The 23,769-nt window shown below is 39.4% G+C and overlaps 1 long non-coding RNA gene across 1 annotated transcript; it reads left to right on the forward strand.

Annotated features, from left to right (window-relative positions):
• Positions 1-162: 162 nt before the first annotated feature.
• Positions 163-14,404, forward strand: LOC127419450 (uncharacterized). The gene is made up of 3 exons (XR_007893672.1): positions 163-424; positions 10,517-10,791; positions 14,301-14,404. It is a non-coding gene; the product is annotated as an uncharacterized LOC127419450 (long non-coding RNA).
• The last annotated feature ends 9,365 nt before the right edge of the window (positions 14,405-23,769 follow it).

Below are 23,769 nucleotides of genomic sequence, written 5' to 3' on the forward strand. Positions count from 1 at the left end.
TGGACTTTATCTTTATATATGTTATTATATATGTATTCTATTATGTATTCTTGTCTTGCGTCTATTTGCGAAGTCTTTAGAGTTTAGACCATTCAAAACTTAAAAGATAATTAATTGTAGTGTTGTGTACGTCCATGTGATGGCGCCAGAACATTAGAAATAATATGGTGTCTGTGCCTCTGTACTCACATTATTACATTCAAGATGCCTAGACACTACACATGACTATCAGCCCTCACTTCTCTCTGTCTTTCTCTGGCAATCTAAGGTCAATCCGAAATTAATCCGGGTACTTGTGAAGTGGTGGCGGCTCATCGTTGCTGTAATAAGAATAAAATCGAGGAGAGATCTCAGACGGTCAAGTGCTCCTGTCTGCCTGGACAGGTTGCTGGGACGACCCACACTCAACCCTCGTGTGTGGATGGTATGTCCGCTTTCTTTTCAACCAAAAAATTAGGTTTATGCTGAGGTGAGGTTCATTTTAGACAATTATAAGTAGAGTCAGGGGATTTAAATGTAAACTCTCTCTCTCTCTCTCTCTCTCTCTCTCTCTCTCTCTCTCTCTCTCTCTCTCTCTCTCTCTCTCTCTCTCTCTATATATATATACCGATCAGCCACAACATTAAAACCACCTGCCTAATATTGTGTAACTCTCCCTCGTGCCGGCAAAACTGCGTCAACCCACATCTCTGAATACCATTCTGATATTCTTCTCACCACAATTGTACAGAGCGGTTATCTGAGTTACCATAGACTTTGAACCAGTCTGACCATTCTCTGTTGATCTCTCTCATCAACAAGGCGTTTCTGTCCAGAGAACTGCCCCTCACTGGATGTTTTTTGTTTTTGGCACCATTTTTTGACCATACTCAAACCAGCCCGTCTGGCACTAACAATCATGCCACAGTCCAAATCACTGAGATCACATTTTTTTCCCCATTCTGATGGTTGATGTGAACATTAACTGAAGCTCCTGACCCGTATCTGCATGATTTTATGCACTGCACTGCTGCCACATGATTGACTGATTAGATAATCGCATGGATGATTGTTGGTGGCAGATGGGCTGGTTTGAGTATTTCTGTAACTGCTGATCTCCTGGGATTTTCAAACAACAGTCTCTAGAGTTTACTCAGAATGGTGCCAAAAAACAAAAAACTTCCAGTGAGTGCCAGTTCTGTGGACGGAAATGCCTTGTTGATGAGAGAGGTCAACAGAGAACGGCCAGACTGGTTCGAACTGACAAATTCTACGGTAACTCAGATAACCACTCTGTACAATTGTGGTGAGAAGGTAGCATCTCAGAATGCTATTATGAGATGCGGGTTGGCGCTGTTTTGACGCCACGAGGGGGACCTACACAATATTAGGCAGGTAGTTTTAATGTTGTGGCTGATTGGTGTATATATAACTATATAACTCTCTCTATATAGCTATAACTATATACTGTATATACTTAAAATGGTTTTACAAATATGTTTAAAATGATGTACATGAGATTCCAGTCATTTCATTTTATTCTATTATGGGAGGTTCCCCATGGTGGAGGCTATGGTGAGACTGCATGACTAGTTGAATATTGCTCACTTTATGTGGAAAAAAATGTGCCATCATCGGTCATCGAAAACATTACATTTTGTGCGATATTGCGTCAGTGCCAACAGATGTCAGTACAAGGTCCAGTAAGTCATAACAGGACCACTGCCATATCAGTAAGCTTTGAACTGACAAAACTGACTCTGCTTAAGACAGCATAAACTCCATCTATTCTAGTTTCTGAAAGAGATAGAACTGCAGGGCTCTCTTTTTTCCATTTAAAAAATACAGCAACATAGGAAAATGGCTTTCTCGCTGAGTATCTACTTCCATTTATCCCAGGCTTTGAGATCGGAATCGAATTCTTCCCTGTAAGTTTGGTGACCTGTCAATCAGCAAATGCTTTTTAGGAATTACCTGCCATGCAAGTAATGCCATGTTGTTTGTAGAGGTTTTTAAACAGTAAAAGTTTAAAGGGATAGTTCACTCTTAGTCACCCTTATGTTGTTCCAAACCTGTATGACTTTCTTCTGTGGAACATAACATTGATGTAATGCAGAATGTTAGGGATTGACAGCCTACATCCCCATTTATTTTCACTGTATGGAAAAAAGAGCAGCATCAATATTCTTCAAAATTCTTCAAGAAAGAAAGTAATACAGGTTTGGATCAACATGTTGCTATGTTAGATGAGTAAATGCAGATGGAATTTTAAGTTTTAGGTGAACTAACCCTTTACAATTCTACCTTAAAGAGATAGTTCACCCAAAAATGAAAATTCTCTCATCATTTACTCACCCTCATGCCATCCCAGATGTGTATGACTTTCTTTCTTCTGCTGAACACATATGAAGATTTTTAGAAGAATATTTCAGCTCTGTAGGTCCATACAATGGTTCAGTATATGTATATAGTTACTTCATTTCTATATTCATTGTCTAGTTATACCCAAAAATGAAAATTCTCTCATCATTTACTCACCCTCATGCCATGAGGAAAATTATATTAACATGCACATTATATATACAGAACTTAAATTGCACAATTAAATTATAGAGTCAATAAATAAAGAAAATGTCTGAATACTTACAGATTGCTGCTTGTGCTATTAGACATAATTCCTAATTTAACCCTCCCCTCCTAGTTTTCATTGATGCAAAATCATCAATAACTTTGTCGAATCTGCATTCAAATGGTTGATACTTATTTTCTCAAGACCACTGAGTCAATCCTGTGTCACGGTGTACCTATACTATTGATTATGGTTATCTTATGTTTGTTCAGAATGTAAGAATGCATTATGAACATCTATAACCCTAACCATTTAGAGCCTTTTAGGCTGAGTAGCTGTCAGGAATAACTCGAGGCACCTTTCCCCCATCGCGATCATGCGAGCTCTGTGCAGGGGCAATCAATCAGGTATGTTGTGCCGCCCCAAAGAGCGTTGCCATCCTAGGCGCCTGCCTATATCACCTATGCCAGGTTCCGCTACTGCTCTCAGCATGGAGCAGCAATCAGCCATAGCTCATGTCTTTTTACTGTATGTAGTTATGGCTTTCGGCTTCCTCTGTCTGTGTTTGAGAATGGTTTATGTACATCTAAGCAGTGCGGGAGCAGTTAACTTTAGGGCTAATTTCACACATCAGCAGAGTATAGTTGTCAGTCCTGTTTGGAGTACTAAATATAGTTGTGTTCATACACAGTTTCGGTTAGGAAAGAGACTGACAATCGCATTCTTTAACCAAAGTGACTAAATTTTCAGGACTCACAATGGAATATTGCGAGTGTGTTTGGTTGTAGGTCCTTTATGAACTAGTTGTCTGTCATGTCATTGACGTAGTATGTGCATACAGGCACATGCTTTGCGGGTTATTGTTTGCTGTCAATCACTAATGTTAGACCTGTCAATGTTTCTTAACGTATGAAAAATGGTACAAAATATGGGTCCTGTGTGGTCAGAGAGTGGGACAAAACTCCTGTTAATGGTTTATTTCACCCAAAAATGAAAGTTCTATTGTCATTTACTTACCCTCACATCATTCCAAACCAGTTTGACTCTCTTTCTCCCATGAAACACAAAAGGAGATGTTAGGCAGAATGTTAGCCTCAGTCACCATTCACTTTCATTGCATATTTTTTTCATACAATGAAAGTGATCGGTGACTGAAACTTGTTCCGTAACATTCTGTCTAAACAACTATTGTATTGGCCGAAAGAGGGAAAGTCAGGTGGGTTTGGAATTGCATGAGGGTGAGATAATGATGACACAATTTTCATTTTGGGGTGAACAACCCCTTTAAGCATTTGTATATAAAGAGAAATAAATAAATTAACTGGATAAAGACAGTGGGGAGCAACAGTTTAGAATAAAGCCGGTGCCACAATAGCAGACTCCAAACAACTCAATTTTGGCCGAGGGTGTCACACATGCAGATTGTTTTGCTGAGATCTCGCTTTCTTCTGTTGGAGATATGACACATTTGCCAATATAATATGGTGGCGTGCAGACAAACATACAGACCCACTGCAACTCTCTCTCTCTTAGTCCCTGTCACGTGGAAATCGGAAAAATAACAACAGGAGTACCGGAGTATATACACACTGAAAGAGTAAAGCCACGTTTTCATCTGTCAAAAAGTTGCTGATGCTGTCCTACTTGTGTCTGTTCTGCCGCTATGCAAAAGAGAGAAGCGATCGTGAAGATCGACCTAAATCTACAATAATATAGTCGCCAAACGGCTATATTTGTGTATTGGTGATGAATTACATTGATGAGCTGACCTACAGATATTTTCTCCATCCAGGATTGTTTTTGTGTGGATCTGAGTGTGACTGCCGTGTCCATTTATGCCTATTCAAACAGAACAAAGGAAGAAACGCACCAGGTTCTGAAACATGCTGCAAATGAGCTAGGTGTGAAAATGCCCTTAGAAAGCGATTCATGGAGTAACTTTACCTTGTGAAAGTGTCTGATCGTGTATTTATCCCATCGAGGCTTGCCGTAGAACGTGTATGTCCATATGCAGCTTTCAGTAAGCAAAGAAATTACATTCAATAAAAACAGACTGTTGATGTCAATTCAGTGTAGGAACAAAAGGCAGGAAAAATATGGAATGAAATATGTGCCAATTAGGACTTGAATTTTAAGACTTGAATTTGAACATATTTACTTTAAATTAAATTAGCAGTTTTTAACTTGAATTGCATCAAACATTGAATTTGAATTTTAGGAAATTAAAATGTATGTGGCACGAATTCAGATCGTTAAATTCAGATTCAGCTTTTTAATACAATGTTTCAGTTTTTATATTCAGATTCGGGTAAATTTGACGAAGACATCCAAGGTACTCAGAAAGAGCAATCGAGCCTGTATGTAATTGAACTCCTTCTTGACCAATCACAACGTAGCTCACAGTTCACATTTGGAAGAGAAATAGTGAAATAGTTCCAACGTGGGATCATGGCTGAACAAGAGCCACCACCTCTCTCTAGCTTGTTCTGCCCTGATGCAAGCTCCAGAAGTAATTAGTGTGATTGGTAAACAGTCTGTTAGATGCATTAAATAAATGTTTATCGGATCAATGTTTGCCACAAGTTCCAAAAGACAGTTAGTTAATGTTTGTTGTGTTTCGTGAGCCAACCACCTTCTGTGTAATGTCATGTATGCTAGATAGTACCTGCGTGAAGTTGGCCCCCCACCCAACGCAAAACATCGGCAAAATAGTCTCAATCGCTTGTGCTGGTTTGTGTTGTAAAAATGTTCGTTTGTGCTGCTTCGGTTTTTTAGATATTAAAATAATATTTATAGGTCATTCTGAGGTCACTCATCCCCCCACATGCTCTAAATTCACCCAAAATAAGCTCAATCGTTTGTGCTTTGTTTGTGCTGGTTTGTGCCGGTAAAAGTTTTGTTTGTGCTGCTTCGGTTTTTTAAATATTAGACACTGAATTACAGGCGAATTATAAATGCTGATATTTATTGAATACAATACTGACAGAATAAAATAGATCACTTAATGGTCACAAAAATCAAATATAGGTTAGTAGCAGTCTCGGACAGTCTGATTACTATATATTAGGCTACTATATTATATATTTCTAAAATAAGTCTATCTTGTTTTGTGTGTAGTCAGTACGATTTATGAGCAGTGAGCATTTTATTTTGGGTTTGTCATTTCAATCTCTTAACAAAATGTTGGATGAAGATGTTTTAATACTACAACAACAACTTCTTATCAATGTTTTTGTCGTCGCTATGGTGTTTATTAAAAAACGTATTGGTGTTCAGACAGCAGCAGCTCAATATTCATCTGGTGTCTGTCGGACTCTTTTTCTGTCAGTCACTTTCGCTCAGCTCTGAGCACGGGAACAAAAGCGCAAATCTCCTCGATGTGAACACACTTTTAGAGTCGAACTGCCGAAGACTTTCTGTCAAGACTAATCATCACATCATTTGTTCAATAAACAACTATCTTTACTTCATTCACTGGTCTTTCCTGATTGAACTTTTTATTTATTTACATGGAGTATCATCTGCTACACTTCACTGCTATCACTAGGCGCAAGTGACACTTCTGTTTAAGATGCTCTTGTGGAAATTAGTGTAGAGTTAGTAGAGAAAAAGTCGATATAAATCAAACTACAAAAGTCATTACTAAATCAAATTTCTGGCCAATGTAAGTACAATGTTTTAACATTGTCAGTTACAAGATTATTTGTTAACTTCAAGAATAATGGTGCAACATTCAAGAGAGCTAAGATTGTCAATGTTTATTGAACAGAAAACTCATTGCTGACACTAATATATGCTAATTACAGTTGCACATGTGACCCATGTTATTTTTTGAATACATTGTGCATCTAGGGGTCAACATTACCATATTGGTCCTAATATAAGATATATTATCCTTATATATTATTACTGTATTATATTATCCTTATATTCGGACCAATACAGTAATACATGAAAACAAGATTATACTGAACATGACATTTTTTGAGTCAGGATTATTTAAGTGGGTAATTATGTTTTGCTTATGCCAGATGCCCAAGAAACCAGCAGTCAACAGAGATTCAATTTTCACTGTCCTGTGTTCATCAAAAGAGGCCATAGTCCAAAATGGCAACATAGCTACTCCTAATCAGAGCATCTGGACAGAGCTTAGTAAGCAGCTAGAAAACAAGATCACTGCAAAGGCTCTATACACTTTTGTTAAATTAAATAGACACAACATCTGGACTGCTTTAGGGTTTACTCATGAATGTGATCATGAAACAAATGGCAGTAGTGATGACACTGATTTTGAGCCAGGGTCCATTTCACCCAGACCAAAAGATTGCTGGACTTTTGATCTTGAAGTTCCATTTCAGAAATGGATTGAATTCATGCCTGAAACGGTTAAATACAACAATAAGTTCTCTAAAATACAAAAAGGGGAATACACAATTTTGAGGCCTGGCATCTGGACACATGTGATAAATCATCACATGTTTTTAAGTTTAAGTTTTTAAAGGTCCATTATTTGTGTTAATGGATGTTCAATAGTACACAGTAATTACATTTCAAAAGTAAAATCATTTTGGCTTAATTCTTAATTCATTGAGTCATGAGTTTCCACACACACACACACACACACACACACACACACACACATATATATATAGTACTAGTCAAAAGTTTGAAAACATTAAGATTTTTTAATGTTTCTGAAAGAAGTCTCTTCTGTTCACCAAGGCTGCATTTATTTGATCAAAAATACAGTAAAACAGTAATATTGTGAAATATTATTCCAATGTAAAACAGTTGTTTTTATTCCTGTGATCAAAGCTGAATTTTCAGCATCATTACTTCAGTCTTCAGTGTCACATGATCCTTCAGAAATCATTCTAATATGCTGATTTGCTGCTCAAGAAACATTCATAATTATTATCAGTTGAAAACAGTTGTGCTGCTTTTTTGTTTTTGTTTCGTGGAAACCATGATACACAACCATTCAAAGGTTTGGGGTAAGTATATATATATATATATATATATATATATATATATATATATATATATATATATATATATATATATATATATATAATAATAATTTTATTCAGCAAGGATGCATTAAATTGATCAAAAGAGACAGAAAAGACATTTATATTGTTAAAAAGATTCCTATTTCAAATAAATGCTGTTCGTTTTACCTTTCTATTCATCAAAGAATCCACACAAAAATGTATCACGGTTTCCACAAAAATATTAAGCATGCAAAAATGGTTTTCAACATTGATCAAAAATAAGAACCATTCTGAATAATTGAGCACCAATAATAATTGATAATAGTTGAGCACAAAATCAACATTTTACTATGATTTCTGAAGGATTATGTGACATTTATTATTATGCCAGTCAAATTACAAACAATGAACATGACAATAGTCATTCCAACACATAGTATAAAATATAGAGCATATAATGACTACAAATAGAAAAAAGAATATACAGTATAATCTATAAAATAAACAAGTAAAATAAAGAAAAACAAAAATACAAAATTAAAAACAAACAAACAAACACACCACTGAAGACTGGAGGAATGATGCTGAAAATTCAGCTTTGACATCACAGAAATAAAATTACATTTTAAATTATATTAAAACAGAAAACAGCTATTTTAAAGTGTATTGTTTCATAATATTACTGTTTTTACTGTATTTTTTTATCAAATAAATACAGCCTTGGTGAGATTAAGAGACTTCTTTCAAAAACATTTAAAAATCTTAATGTTTCCAAACTTTTGACCTGTACTGTATAGGTCTACACACACACACACACACACACGTAGCCTATGTATGTATAAACACAGAGCTACAGCAAACAGATTATGGTGCCTGTATTTATGACAATGTTAATATTACTACTGTTATTCACATAACTACATACAGTAACAAGTAAAAACACTTACCTTGGAGTTTGTATTACATTCCACACATCCTGTGATCCGCTGTGTCCGTTAAAAGATGAAAACGCATAGTGGATAGGTAACAGTTAAGTGAATGCGACTATTTATGTGATTTGGTTTGCCATTTGGATCTTACCTTGTTACTTCAACTGTATTGTTAAAAAAAAGACAGTCGCAAAAACGAAACTTTTACTGGCACAAACCAGCACAAACAAAGCACAAACGATTGAGCTTATTTTGGGTGAATTTAGAGCATGTGGGGGGCTGGTGACGTCATCGCCTATAATTCAATGTATAATATTTAAAAACCGAAGCAGCACAAACGAAACTTTTACTGGCACAAACCAGCACAAACGAAGCACAAACAAACGAGACTATTTGGGGTGAATTTGGAGCATGTGGGGGGGCTGAGCGACCTCAGAATGACCTATAAATATTATTTTAATATCTAAAAAAACCGAAGCAGCACAAACAAAAAATTTCACAGCACAAACCAGCACAAATGGAGCACAAACGATTGAGACTATTTTGCCGATGTTTTGCGTTGGGTGGGGGGCCAACTTCATGCATGTCTAGACAGACTATTCTACTTTTATTTCATTTTTCAAGTTTAGATGGTAAGTTGGACGGGCCTCGATTGCAGGTGTCTAAATCGTAGCAACTGCGAAGCTAATGTTAACTTATCATAAGTCAGGTCTGGATTGGAAGGTTGGCCAGCAAAGATAATGTATCCCCTGGGTGTTTTGTAGAGCATTAATAAAAAATAAAATAAAATGAAAATAGCAGCAAAGATAAGCTAATCGCCTTGTAGGTACAACACTGGTGGCAAACATTGATCTAATAACAAAAAGTAAACGCGTCAGATATCAGATGACTGATAAACATTTATTTCATGGATCAAACAGCCTGTTTACCAATCACACTAATTACTTCTGGAGTTTGCATCAGGGAAGGACAATTAACTTATGCTAGAGAGAGGTGGAGGCTCTTGTTCAGTCATGATATCACATTGGCACTATTTCACAGCAGACTCTTTCCTCTTCCAGATGTGAACTGTGAGCTAAGTTGTGATTGGTCAAGGAGTTCTATACAGGCTCGATTGCTCTTTCTGAGTGCCCCAGATGTCTTCCTCAAATTTACCCGAATCTGAGTATAAAACTTGAAATAGTGTATTAAAACATTTAATCTGAATTTAACGATCTGAATTCATGCCACGTGCATTTGAATTTCAAGTTTCATGTAATTCAAGTTCGAAACTGCAAATTCAATTTCAAGTAAACATGTTTTAAATTCAAGTCCTTAAATTCAAGTTCAAGTCCCAATGGCACATATTTCATTCCATAGAAAAATGCTTGGTGACAGAATCACTTTGGCTTACAATCAGTGTTTGTGATAATATGCAGCTGAGTGTGATCACAGATGAAAACGTTCAGATCAGCTTGACATCTTGTCAGTCCTTCACTAGAAAAAGATCATTGGTCACTTGACAAGAACACAAGCCCCCTAAATATGCTTGTCAATTCCAAACACTGTGTGCATGTAGCCAATGTGGTTACAAGAGAGTTAGAGTAAAGGTTAATTCACCCAAAAATGAATTTTCTGTCAACGATTACTCACTCTCATGTTGTTGCAAACCGATTTGAGTTTCTTTCTTTTGTAGAACACAAAAGGCAGAATGTTAGGGACTGACAGCCTCAGTAAGCATTCACTTAAATTTTGAGGAAGAAAGATGCAATGAAAGACAGAGGTGTATAGTAACAAAGTACAAATACTTTGTGTAACATGTCTGGATGGTGTAGGACAGAGGAAGCAGGGTTCAGGTAACATGTTTCTTTTGCTCTTTTATTAACACATGAAACCTCAAGTTCAGGTTGCTTTTCAGCACACACACTCTTTCACACTTACATCTCTCTTCCCCTCCTCTGGCATCAGCTCCTCTTTTATCACTCTTCTAGAATTAAGAACAAGAAACAGCTGTTAGCCATAATAATCACCCAGGGGTGAAACCTTACCACTTTCCCTCTCCCCAGATGAATGCTCAACCACGCCCTCATCGCCACATACTCTCACCGACCCAACTCAGGCCAGGGAGCCATCCGGCCTGCCTACAACACTCCCCCACCCCCCCATTTCTGGAGAGGAAATCTGCGACAGCCATCTGCGCCCCTGGCCTGTGGACCACCTCGAACTTAAAAGGCCGTAACGCCAGATACCAACGGGTGATCCATGCATTTGTATCCTTCATGCGGTGGAGCCATTGGAGCGGCGTGTAATCCAAACAGAGAGTGAAGGCCTGCCCCAACAGGTAGTATCTGAGAGTGAGGATGGCCCACTTGATGGCAAAGCACTCCTTCTCAATAGTGCTGTATTTAATCTCTCTCAAGGAGAGCTTACGACTAATGTACAGCACTGGCCGTTCCTCCCCCTCCACCACCTGTGCCGTCCGATGCATCCATCTGTAAAATAAAAGGGAGAGAGAAGTCAGATGCATGTAAAAGCGGTCCGCCACAAAGTGCAGCTTTCACCTGCATAAATGCCTGTTGGCATTGCTCAGTTCACTGGACCAGATCTGGTGCTGCCTTTTTAGTAAGATCAGTCAGCGAGCTGGTGACTGCCGAATAATTAGGTACAAACCTACAATAGTAGCCAGCCAGCCCCAGGATCTGTCTCACCTCTTTTTTGGTCTTAGGTCTCGGCAGGTTGCAATCGCTGCGGTTGCAATTTGGGGATGCACCTGCCCAGATACTGTACCTCCACCCGCCCACTCGTGCACTTCTTTGGGTTTGCCGTGAGCCCCACTCGCCTCAACGACCTCAGGACAGCCCTCAGATGCTGCATGTGCCGCTGCCAATCATTACTGTAAATAAAGATATAGTCTAAATAGGCACCAGCGTAAGCAGCGTGTGGTCTGAGGATTCTTTCCATGAACCGCTGGAACATAGTGGGGCCCCGAACAAACTGAACGGAAGCGTCATGAATTGGTGTAATCCAAACGGTGTGGAGAAGGCCATTTTTTCACAGGACATTGGCGTTAAGGGGATCTGACAATATCCTTTTGTCAAATCCAGTGTCGAATAAAATCGAGCTGTGCCTAACTGATCGAGCAGTTCATCAGTATGAGGCATTGGGTATGCATCAAATTTAGACACCACTTTTACCTTCCGATAATCCACATAGAACCGGACTGACCCGCCATTCTTAGAGACCAGCACAACCGGGCTGGATCATTCACTGTGGGATTCCTCTATTACTCCCATCTCGAGCATAGCATCCAATTCTTCCCGTACCACTTTTTTCTTGTGTTCAGGAAGCCGGCAGGGACGACTACGTACTACTGCTCCCAGGGTGATCTCAATGTGTTGCTCTATGAGATCCGTTTGACCGGGTAGAGAACACGTCTGAAAAATATTTTTGCAACTTGGCCACCTCTGTGGTTTAAGACGGCGAGAGGGGGTCTCCACAAGGGCCCAAGCTTGCCTCCGAACTCCAGGGGTGGTAGCCAGCATCTTTACCACTGAGCTACCCAGGCCCTACCTAAAACTGTGTATGTTAACTGTTTCAGTACTTTTACGAATGTTACTTAAATGCTTACATAAAATACAGCCTATTGTAACAGTACTTTCTAGAAGAAGAAATTAGATAGTGAGGTTCGGGTCGGGTTGGTCCTAAAATCTGACAGTATCGTTCGGACCGGGTAGGGCCAGGTCACATGGTCGGATTCAGGTTTCATTTATAAGGCCCGTGCAGATCTCTAGTCTAACATCCATGGAGATGGTGGAGTTATGAAAAACGGTGTAGACCGCCATTACACCCAGTCTCTATTGTGGTCACTAAATATTACACATCTCCCTCCTTCAATGTTACAATTTGTTATGGACTGTTTTCTTTTTTTTTTTGTCAAGCAAATCCACATGTTAACAAATAGCCAGTACATTTATGCATTTGGCTGACGCTTTTATCCAAAGCGACTTACAGTGCCCTGATTACAGGGACAATCCTTGCTCAAGGACACAATGGTCGTGGCTGTGGGGATTGAACCAACAACCTTCTGCTTACCAGTTCAGTGCTTTAGTCCACTATACCACCACCACTCCAGTATAAACACTATTTCAGTTATGTTTTGGTTTTATCTGCATTCAAGTCCTCCTGTGAAGTTCATTTTACAAGTTCAGAAGTTGTAATTTCTATGTAATGAGCATTCAAGTGATTTTAGTTGGACAGAATGGGCCCGTTTTGCAATTTTTCATCTTTTTTACTTTCTGAAAAAGCAGGAAGCTTCTGCTGGATCGATAGAGAGAAATGCACATGGCCGCGTTGCATGTGTGTCTGTTCGTTTATGTTTTATGTTGTGTTAAGTTCATTTATATCATTAAACCTTTATGTTGACTGTTCAGCCGGTTCCTGCCTCCTCCTTGCCCATCCTTTACCTGTTACAGTGGTGCCAAAACCCGGGAAGGAGGAGGGATGTGCTGTCACAGAGACCTCGCCGCTGCCATCCGCCAGAGGATGAGGCAGGAACCGGTTGAACAGTAAACATAACGTTTTATGATAAAGCACAACATAAAACATAAACGAACAGACACACATGCAACATGGGCATGTGCGTCTCTCTCTCTCGATCCGGCATGTCCGGCTGCCCCTTATCTCGCTGTCTCACTGATCAGCTGATTCAGTGCCGGCCATGCTCCATCATGGCCTGGCCACGCCCTCCTCCTCGTCACAATGATCATTCTGATGTGACTTGAATGCTTCATTAAAGGAATAGGTTACTCAAAGATTTAAATTCTCTCATCATTTTCTCACCCTCATCCCATCCCAGAGATGTATGACTTTCTTTGTTCTACAGAACACACAAAAAAAATTTATTTAGAAGAATATCTCTGTTCTGTAGGTCCTTTCAATATAAGTGGATGGTGGCCAGCCATTTGAAGCTCCGAAAAGGAAATTAAGAGTGCATTAAAGTAATCCTTAAGACTCCAGTGATTTAATCAATGTCTTCTGAAGCAACCCAGTTGGTTTGGGGTGAGAACAGACCAAAATATAACTCCTTTTTCACTTTACATCTTGACAATAGTCTCCTTGGCGATCATGATTTCAAGCTTGATTACACTTCCTATAGCACCATCTAGTGCTCTGCACTAAGTCAAGCACTAAGAAGTGTAATCGAGCTTGAAATCATGATTGTGCCTTAAGACTGCAATGGCAGCATGTACAGTATGGATAACATTAATGTTGCCTTTATCTCTGTTTTGGAGCTCCAATGTTCTGGTCACCAATCACTTCCATTGTATGGACCAACAGAGCTGAAATATTCTTCTAAATATCTTTGTGTTAAGCAGAAGCAAAAAGTCATACACATCTGGGATGGCATGAGAGTGACTAAATGATGAGCACCGCCAATCAAATAAGTTGCCATGGGTTTAATTAGCTGTTCTGTAATTTATGTGATGTACTTTTGATACTTAAGTAAATGTAAAATAATTTAAATAATTTTACTTAAACATTTTTCTCATGAGCTACTTTAACTTTTATGTGAGTCAATTTTCATGAAGGGATCTTTACTCTTACTTATGACAAATGGATACTTTATACAACTGATGAAAGATAATTTAAATTTTTCTGTGAACTGTCCCTTTAAGAAGACCTGAAGATGCCACAAACTCTGTTCAATCCGTTTTGGTTAGTAATCCATATCTCTACTGAAATGAGCCTTCAGATTAAATGGGATTCATCAATTTCTTGACTGTACTGGAGTGGAATAAGAATTTGCTCTCTTTCTCTCTCTCTCCCCATTTACATTTCATTGCCTCTCAGCTTCTATCGTACGGATGAAATGGTGGTGTCAAATGGAGCCATGCCTAAATGGTGAAGAGTGTAAGGTGTTGCCTGACCTCACTGGTTGGTCCTGCAGTTCTGGGAGCAAAATCAAAACTACCAAGGTGAGTCATAAGACTTACTCTATGGAGGGAGACTACTGGTCACCTAGAAATCTAGTTAGCAGTTTGACTGTTGCTGTAGAGCACACATATGTCAGAGTTGGTGATGCCACATATTCATTGCCAGATGTTCTGAGCTGAACGTCCCAGCGGCAATGGTTGTTCGGCTGCCTGGATTGTTTATGCATCTGTTTTTTTTTTTTTTTTTTACTATTTAATGAATGCTAATTGTATCTGTCACATGTAATATCATCTAAGATGCATTGGCTCTTTTTTCTCTGCTTAGGTTACAAGGTAGAGAAACACTTCACACTGCAAAGGCTGTGGACATGTGATGACAGCTCACAGTTTCACAGGAGCATATTTTAAAATCAGACCTGCAACTGTCAACAAAAATGCATGTACTAGCAGAAACATGCAAACTGTGAACTTAGGATGTGCAAAGAGTCCAAATGACTGTGTTGGATTCACATATTGAAAAATGCCAGTTAGTTTGGTATCCAAGGGTTAAAGTTATGGCTGGTTCTGAATATACTTTGTAATAATATTTCAGATCTATTTATTTATTGAGGTGAGGTGTGTAATTTCTGCAAAGTATAAAACTTCCTCCTATTCCAGCTTAATATGCAGAGTCAACTGTAAGTAAGCCATTCATAGGTGTATTTATAAACACTGTGTCTTTGTGGCACTATCAAAACATTGCTCTGCTTGCTTGAGCATCCCAACCAGCCCAATACAGCAACATAGACTCAACCATTGGTGTAAGATTGGTGTGGAACTATCAGTTTGACCAGTCTGACCAATGGAAGGCAAGGGAGTCATAATATTTGCAATTCTTTTTGGTTCCGCTATTGGCACAGAAATTACACACATCACCTTTAAATATCAAAGTCAAAGGGATGTTTTGTTTTTGCTCTCACCAAATCATGTTGCATCATCTGATTAATTCTCTTATTAAAATACTAAAATTTTGTCTGGCTCTGTGAAGCACATCTGTTGTTCCCTGGATTGTAACCAAGTTAACTCTGTTTCTAAAGATGTTGTGGTTCTGCACAGCAAAACTTGTGTCGGCTGCCTGATTTAGACAAATGTTAAGATAATGCCTTTACGGCACTGGCAACACACTGACACTCACACACACATAAACACACGTACACATAGTAACACACTCCTTGGCTCTTCATTTACATCTGACTGACTTGACAGCACCTGCAACTGGAGGCAAGTAAACATGGAAGTTCAGAACAAAACAAGACCTGTTTGATATGGAAATAGAACAGAGTGTGAGTGTGTGTTTATCAGTGTGCGTGAGAAAGAAAGACAGATGGGAGAAACAGGCTAAGTTGAAACCCTGTGTGCTCCTGAATTGTCATTTCGTTTTGTTTATTTAAATTTTGATTTTTTTTTTTTTTTTTTACATACATGAGTGACATTTTTTAAAATCACGTTAGTTTCTTTAAAATCACGCAAGTGGATTAATGCTTACTCTGTGTTCCAGTCCAGTTCTCATTGGTCTGTTATTAACACACACACACACACACACACACACACACACACACACAAACAGGTGTCCACTAACTGTTTTGACTGATTTATCATGAGTCTTATTAATCTTAATTAAGACACTTTTCTGAATTAAAGGGATAGTTCAACCAAAAATGAAAATTCTCTCATCATTTACTCACCCTCATGCCAGATGTGTATGACTTTCTTTCTTCTGCTGAACACAAATGAAGATTTTTAGAAGAATATTTTAGCTCTGTTGGTCCTCCCAATGCAAGTGAATGGGTACCAAAATGTTAAAGCTCCAAAATGCACATAAAGAAAGCATAAAAGTAATCCATACTCCAGTGGTTTAATCCACGTCTTCAGAAGCAATATGTGTGGGTGAAAAAAATATCAATATTTAAGTACTTAATACTTCAGTGTTGATGAATATACATTCATTATTAAGGTGCCTCCCTCGTTTTTTTAACCATGAGGAACAATGACTTAAATTTAAAATGGTATGTTTTCCACCTTTTCTCACTCTCCAGGAAAAATTAGTTGTTCTGTGTGGATATTCAGAAAACAGTGTATTACTTATGCATGCCATGCTTGGCATCAGTTCCCTGGGGAGGGCCAACACAATTTTGTAGTGTTTTCAAAAGAGCTGACGACAGTGGCTTTGAGGATTTCTGCTTGAATTTAAATGAAGTTGACATCCATAATGAACTTAATGGCAGTGTGCTGGAGTATCTTACATTCTCATTGTTCAAGTTTGCACCATATTATTAACAATACGCCATTGTGTGCATACTTTTAAACAGGGAAATGAGAAACTCTTGCCTTTGCCATGCCAGCTTGCTATGCCAGTGTCTTATTATGGTACATCCAAAAGTGAGAAGCGGAGGACAGAGGAAATTGTTTGGCTCATTGGGAAATTAAAAATTAAAATTATGAACTGTTAAACTTGCAATCTAGCATAACCAGGCAGCTCATAATTTTTGTAGGAGCAAATTGGCAAGAATAGAGCTGTGTGCAGCCCTCTCAAATTCAATTCCTTTTCCAAGATGTGTTCATTGGTCAGTTAATAGTCCAAACCCCTAATAAATCATGCACAACACAGTTGGGTATAGAAGGAGAAAAAACACATCACATGATGTCTACTATGTGCTATGTTTAAGTAAGTGTATGCCTATAACATATTTTATTTGGTTTGGAGACATAGCTTTTTGTGAGAATTGTTCAATCAGTGAATCAACAACAGTTACTAGTAAAGGTACTTGGCAGAAATAGGTAAGCAATAATATGTCCCACATGTTCTAGGGTTTGTGTTTGGTGTTTGAGGACAAAATTGTCCCCAAAAGTGAGACAAAATCTGACAAAACCTCCCATTCGGGAAATTCAGGGACATCCCCCTCGTGCCGCCAAAACAGCGGCAACCCGCATCACAGAATAGCATTCTGAGATTATATTCTTCTCACCACAATTGTACAAATCAATCAAAATCAAAAATCAAATCCCTTTATTGTCACTTAACAATATACACAAGTGCAACAGTGGGTGAAAATCTTGGGTGCAGTTCCGAGCAACATAGCAGTCATGACAGTGAGACATATACCAATTTACAATAAACATCAGATTTACACAACACAATTCACATATCTAATATACACATAATTACACACAACACAATATACAAATAATAATATACAATGTACAGTATACAATACACACAATATAGAATACACGGTATACAAAAAATAGTATATATAAAATATACAGTAGGTTGTATTGTGCTGTATTGACATTCAGGCTGTCAGTTGATAGTCAGTTGCTAGTGTGTTGTTAAGAGAGAATATAATTTATGACAGTCCAGTGTAAGATTAATAAAGTGCAGTGCTGATGTATATTGATCGTGACAGATCAAGAGTTCAAAAGTCTGATTACTTGGGGGAAGAAGCTGTCATGAATTCGGCTGGTGCGAGTCCTGTCGCTGCGATACCGCCTGCCTGATGGTAGCAGTGAGAGCAGCCCATGGCTCGGGTGGCTGGAGTCTCTAATGATCCTCCGAGTTTTTTTCACACACCACCTGGTATATATGTCCTGGAGGGAGGGAAGCTCACCTCCGATGATGTGTCTGGCAGTTCGCACCACCCTTTGCAGGGCTTTGCGGTTGAGGGCAGTGCTGTTGCCGTACCAGGCAGTGATGCAGCCAGTCAGGATGCTCTCTACAGTGGTGGTGTAGAACTGTGTGAGGATGTGGTGGTTCATCCCAAACTTCCTCAGCCATCTCAGGAAGAAGAGGCACTGGTGAGCCTTCTTCATAATGGCATCAGTGTGGACGGACCATGTGAGTTCCTCTGTGATATGCACATCGAGGAACTTGAAGCTTCTGACTCTCTCCACCGGTGCGCCATTGATGGTGATGGGGCTGTGTTCTCTGTCTTTTCTTCTGAAGTCCACCACAAGCTCCTTGGTCTTACTGACATTGAGGGAGAGGTTGTGCTCCTGACACCAGCATGTCAGAGTGTACACCTCCTCTCTGTAGGCTGTTTCATCATTGTCAGTGATCAGACCTACCACTGTCGTATCATCAGCAAACTTATTGATGGCATTGGAGCTATGTGTTGCCACATAGTCATATGTGTACAGGGAATACAGGAGTGGGCTGAGAACACAGCCCTGTGGGGCTCCAGTGTTGAGGGTCAGTGATGAGGAGATGTTGCTGCCCATTCAAACCACCTGGCATCTGCTTGACAGGAAGTCCAGCATCCAGCTGCACAGTGAGCTGTTTAAGCCCAGAGTCCGGAGTTTCACATCAAGCTTGGAGGGCACTATGGTGTTGAATGCTGAGCTGTAGTCTACAAACAGCATTCTCACATATGTGTTCCTTTTATCCAGGTGGGAGAGAGCAGTGTGTAGTGTAGATGCAATGGCATCATCAGTGGAGCAGTTGTTGCGGTAAGCAAACTGCAGTGAGTCCAGTGAGGCAGGCAGCACAGAGCAGATGTAATCTCTGATTAGCCTCTCAAAGCATTTGCTGATGATGGGGGTCAGAGCAACAGTTTGCCAGTTGTTTAAGCAAGTGATTTTGGATTGGTACAGGCACAATGGTGGACATTTTAAAGCATGTGGGGACCACAGACAAGGAGAGGGAAAGGTTGAAAATGTCTGTAAAAACACCAGCCAGTTGGTTCGCGCACGCTCTGCTGACACGGCCCGGAATGCTGTCTGGTCCCACGACTTTACGGATATTCACCCATCGGAAGGATCGGGTTACAACCGCTACAGAGACGGAGAGTGAACTAACCTCTGTAACTTCGGCCACGAGAGCTCTCTCCACGAGGGCGGTGTTATTTCCCTCGAAACATGCATAGAAATTATTAAGATCATCCGGGAGAGAGGCAGCGGTGATCATGGTGGAGTTTTTATTCCCTTTGAAGTCTGTTATGATATGAATTCCCTGCCACATGCTTCTAGAGTCGGTGGTGTTGAACTGTCCTTCAATCTTGTCCCTGTACTGGTGTTTGGCTGCTCAGATAGTTTTGTATAGAAGAAAGGAGTGCAGAGTGGTTATCTGAGTTACCATAGACTTTGTCAGTTCGAACCAGTCTGGCCATTCTCTGTTGACCTCTCTCATCAGCAAGGCTTGGCACCAACAATCATGAGATCACATTTTTTCCCCATTCTGATGGTTGATGTGAACATTAACTGAAGCTCCTGACCCATATCTGCTTGATTTTATGCACTGCACTGCTGCCACACAATTGGCTGATTAGATAATCGCATGGATTATTGTTGGTACATGATGGGCTGTTTTGTTCTCTCTCTCGCTCCCCTTTTCTCCCCAATTTGGAATGCCCAATTCCCAATGCGCTCTAAGGTGGCGTAGTGATGGGTGGCGGAGGACGAGTCTCAGTTGCCTCCGCATCTGAGACTGTCAATCCACGCATCTTATCACGTGGCTTGTTGAGCGCATTACTGCTGAGACCTAGCGTGTGTGGAGGCTTCACGTTATTCTCTGCGGCATCTACGCACAACTCACCACGCGCCCCACCGAGAGCGAGAACCACATTATGGCAACCACAAGGAGGTTAACCCAATGTGACTCTACCCACCCTAGCAACCGGGCCAATTGGTTGCTTAGGAAGCCTGACTGGAGTCAGTCAGCATGCCCTGGATTCAATCTTGTGACTCCAGGTGTGGTAGTCAGTGTCTTTACTTGCTGAGCTACCCAGGCCCCACCCCCAGATGGGCTGGTTTGAGTATTTCTGTAACTGCTGATCTCCTGGGATTTTCACACACAACAGTCTCTAGAATTTACTCAGAATGGTGCCAAAAACAAAAAACAACCATTGAGTGGCAGTTCTGTGGACGGAAATGCCTTGTTGATGACAGAGGTCAACGGAGAATGGCCAGACTGGTTCGAACTGACAAAGTCTACAGTAACTCAGATAACTGCTCTGTACAATTGTGGTGAGAAGATTAGCACCTCAGAATGCTATTCTGAGATGCGGGTTGGTGCTGTTTTGGTGGCACGAGGGGGACCTACACAATATTTGGCAGGTGGTTTTAATGTTGTGGCTGATCAGTGTATAAGATCTATTGTATAGACAAAAGTAAACTCAGAGGAATAGAATCGTTGTCCACAATGCATGCTATGTAATCTGTTGGTGAATAATACTATGTAACACAATTTTTGTTCCTGGGTAGTAAGTGTTATTTCTTAATTGCTTATGCCTCAAAAGTATAGAAAATTACTATTATTCCCCACAAACTTTGCTTTTGTGACCAGGACAGTGATATTTTGAAATGTACCTATTTCCAATGAGAAAATGGGTGAATTTGTGTCTTTTCGTTCACATAAAGTCAGAAAAAACAACATATGAATCCAAAATCCTTCTTTATCTGTGGTCTGACGAAGACACCGGCTTTGACCTCAGACAGCTTAGGGAAGAAGTCTTGAAGGTACTTGAAGACTGCTGACTCCTTATCTAGAGCTCTGACAAATTGTTTCATAAGGCCCAATTTGATGTGCAGTGGTGGCATCAGCACTTTCCGGGGGTCCACCAGTGGCTCCCAGTTGATGTTGTTCCTCCCCACAGAGAACTCGGTCCACTGTGGCCAGTCCCGCCTGTGGCAGTGCGCCTTGGTGTCCCTGCTGTCCCAAAGGCAAAGATAGCAGGGAAACTTGGTAAAACCGCCTTGGAGACCCATCAGGAATGCCACCATTTTGAGGTCTCCTATGACCACCCAGCCGTACTCATCATACTTCAAGGCGTCCAGCAAGGTCTTGATGCTGCTGTAATCCTCTTTGAGGTGCACCGAGTGAGTCAGGGGAGAGATGGGTACTTGTTACCATTATGGACCAACACAGCTTTGAATATTACTTTAGTATAAATACATGTTAATTTGGATTCATATGTTGTTGTTTTTTCTGACTTTATGTGAACGAAAAGACACAAATTTGCCCGTTTTCTCATTGGAAATAGGTAAATTTAAAAAATATCACTGTCCTGTACACAAAAGCAAAGTTTGTGGGGAATAATAGCCATTTTCTATACTTTTGAGGCATAAGCAATTAGGAAATAACACTTACTAGCCAGGAATTTTTTTTTTTTTTAATCGTTACACAGTGTAATAACTGACTGGTGGTGGATCATTTTTTACACGTGGATCATGCAAAGGAAAACCAGCAGAAAGGAAGTCTCAAAATTCAAATGAATCAAAGGAAATCAACACAAATAGATGTCAATGAATGTGTGTGTATCTCTTGTTCCACAAATGCACATTCAATGCTTCACAAGAACAATGTGTTTGATTTGGAAGATCTCCCTTTAGTTGCACACAGAAATTGTTCTGTATTTGTACAAAAAGGAACACTTGTATTCACAAATTTGTCTCTATTTGTACAAATTCCAAAACATTTATTTAATGATAAATTTCACAGATGCAAGTTTAAATGCATTTTTTGAGGGTTGAAATACACATTTGTTAAGTTTTCTTTCAAATTAATGGGTAGATATGCACACATTTGTGAATAAATTTAGGACTTATCCATTGGTAGTTGTTTGTGTGTGAGTCGGCCATGGTAAAAACAGCTAAACAAATGTCTCAAAATTAAAATGAATCAAACAGAATCAACACAAATAGACATCAGTGAATGCATGCGTTACTTGATCCACAAATGCACATTCAATACAAAATTTAATTCAATATAAAAATGCATATTCAGTTCACAAGACCATTTTGTGTTTGATTTGGAACATCTTCCTTTGGTTGCATGTACACAAATTGTAATACATTTATACAAAAGGAAACATCTGTGTTCACAAATATGTCTCTATTTGTACAAATCCCAGCACATTCATTTAATTTTGAATTTCACATACACAAGTGAAAGGATTTGTCTGTGGATTGTAAGATACATTTGCAACATTTATCAAATTGATGGATAAGTAGGCGCGCATTTGTTAATCATTTTGAGTCTAATTTCATCCCATACTTTTTCTGTGTCCCGCAACATTTCCCTGCCACTCATGATGCACGCGTGTGTTTGTTTTTGTGCAACTGATGATGTCATCATGCTTAAATCGGCAAAAACGCATGCGCAAGTCATTTTACTTGCTGAACAAGTGCGAACCCGGTTACAGTTTGCTTTCTCACTCATGCGAACCGCGCCACAGTTCCAGTGCAACTGAACTCAGACCACCTCCTACAGGTAGTCTCGTGTTCTGTACTGTGGTCTGCAAAACAGTTTTCACATTACCAAATTTTCATGCGAACCGTGCTCTGTTTCGGACTAAACTGCCAGCGTGAAAGCACCCTTGCTTTTGCTCCGGTACACTGATGCGACTCTTGACAGAAAGATCAAGGGACATCAGTGACAACCAGCGCAGGTCTTCTCTCATGTATTCCATTAAAAACAGGAGAATGTATGTGATACTGAGACTTAATGATTGCTCATCAAGAAGTGAATAATAACACTGCTCAGACTCACAAGCAAACATCACCATAAGCTTAATTAACATTGCAAGTTATTACATACAAACATTATAAGCCTTAATATATTCAAACAATAATGTAAATATGAAATTTACTAATTCCTTGCACACTATCCATATGAACTTGAGCAATCGTGAGCGAACTTTTCTAGCGTTAATGAGGTGCCAAATGCGACATGGCGCTACGCCTATTCACAAACTACTCAGTTTACGCAGCAATGCATTTTGCATACTGCTGCTCCGCGCGGGCTCCGAGTAGCGCTTATTCACGTTGCTCCGCGATCGCGCCAAACTTTTTATAGAATTATTAGCACACTTGAACTGCTAAAAATATTTGTTGAAAATTCCATGACTTTTCCAAAACATTAAGTTAACTTGTTTTTCCATGACATTTCCAGGCCTGGAAAACACAATTTCTAAATTCCATGACTTTTCCAGTATTTCCATGACCCTACGAACCCTGCCCATAACTGAGCCACACCCAAGCCTCATCTAACCCAATTTCTGCACAGAATCTCTTCTCAGCCATAATCTCCCCAAATCAAATACATATAGAATAAACCACAAAACAACTATTGCATGAAACGTTTTTATTTTTGTATATTAAAAAAAAAAAAAAATCAGGTCCTTTATACAAATTACAATTTTGTTAATTTGGGGTGTTTTTTGTTCAGTGCACATACACAAAACATTTACAATGATCTTAACTAAAAGTAAAATAAAATAAACCAACTAAATTGAACTAAAATAAATACAATTAACACCTGCAACAGGCAAAATGCAATTAATTAAATGTTTTCCAATTATTACAGTTATAATGTTGGCAGAGGGGACAAAAGGAAGGCCTTGCATTAATGC

The sequence above is a fragment of the Myxocyprinus asiaticus genome, chromosome 28 (genome assembly GCF_019703515.2).
Source record: "Myxocyprinus asiaticus isolate MX2 ecotype Aquarium Trade chromosome 28, UBuf_Myxa_2, whole genome shotgun sequence".
NCBI classification, from domain to species: Eukaryota; Metazoa; Chordata; class Actinopteri; order Cypriniformes; family Catostomidae; genus Myxocyprinus; species Myxocyprinus asiaticus.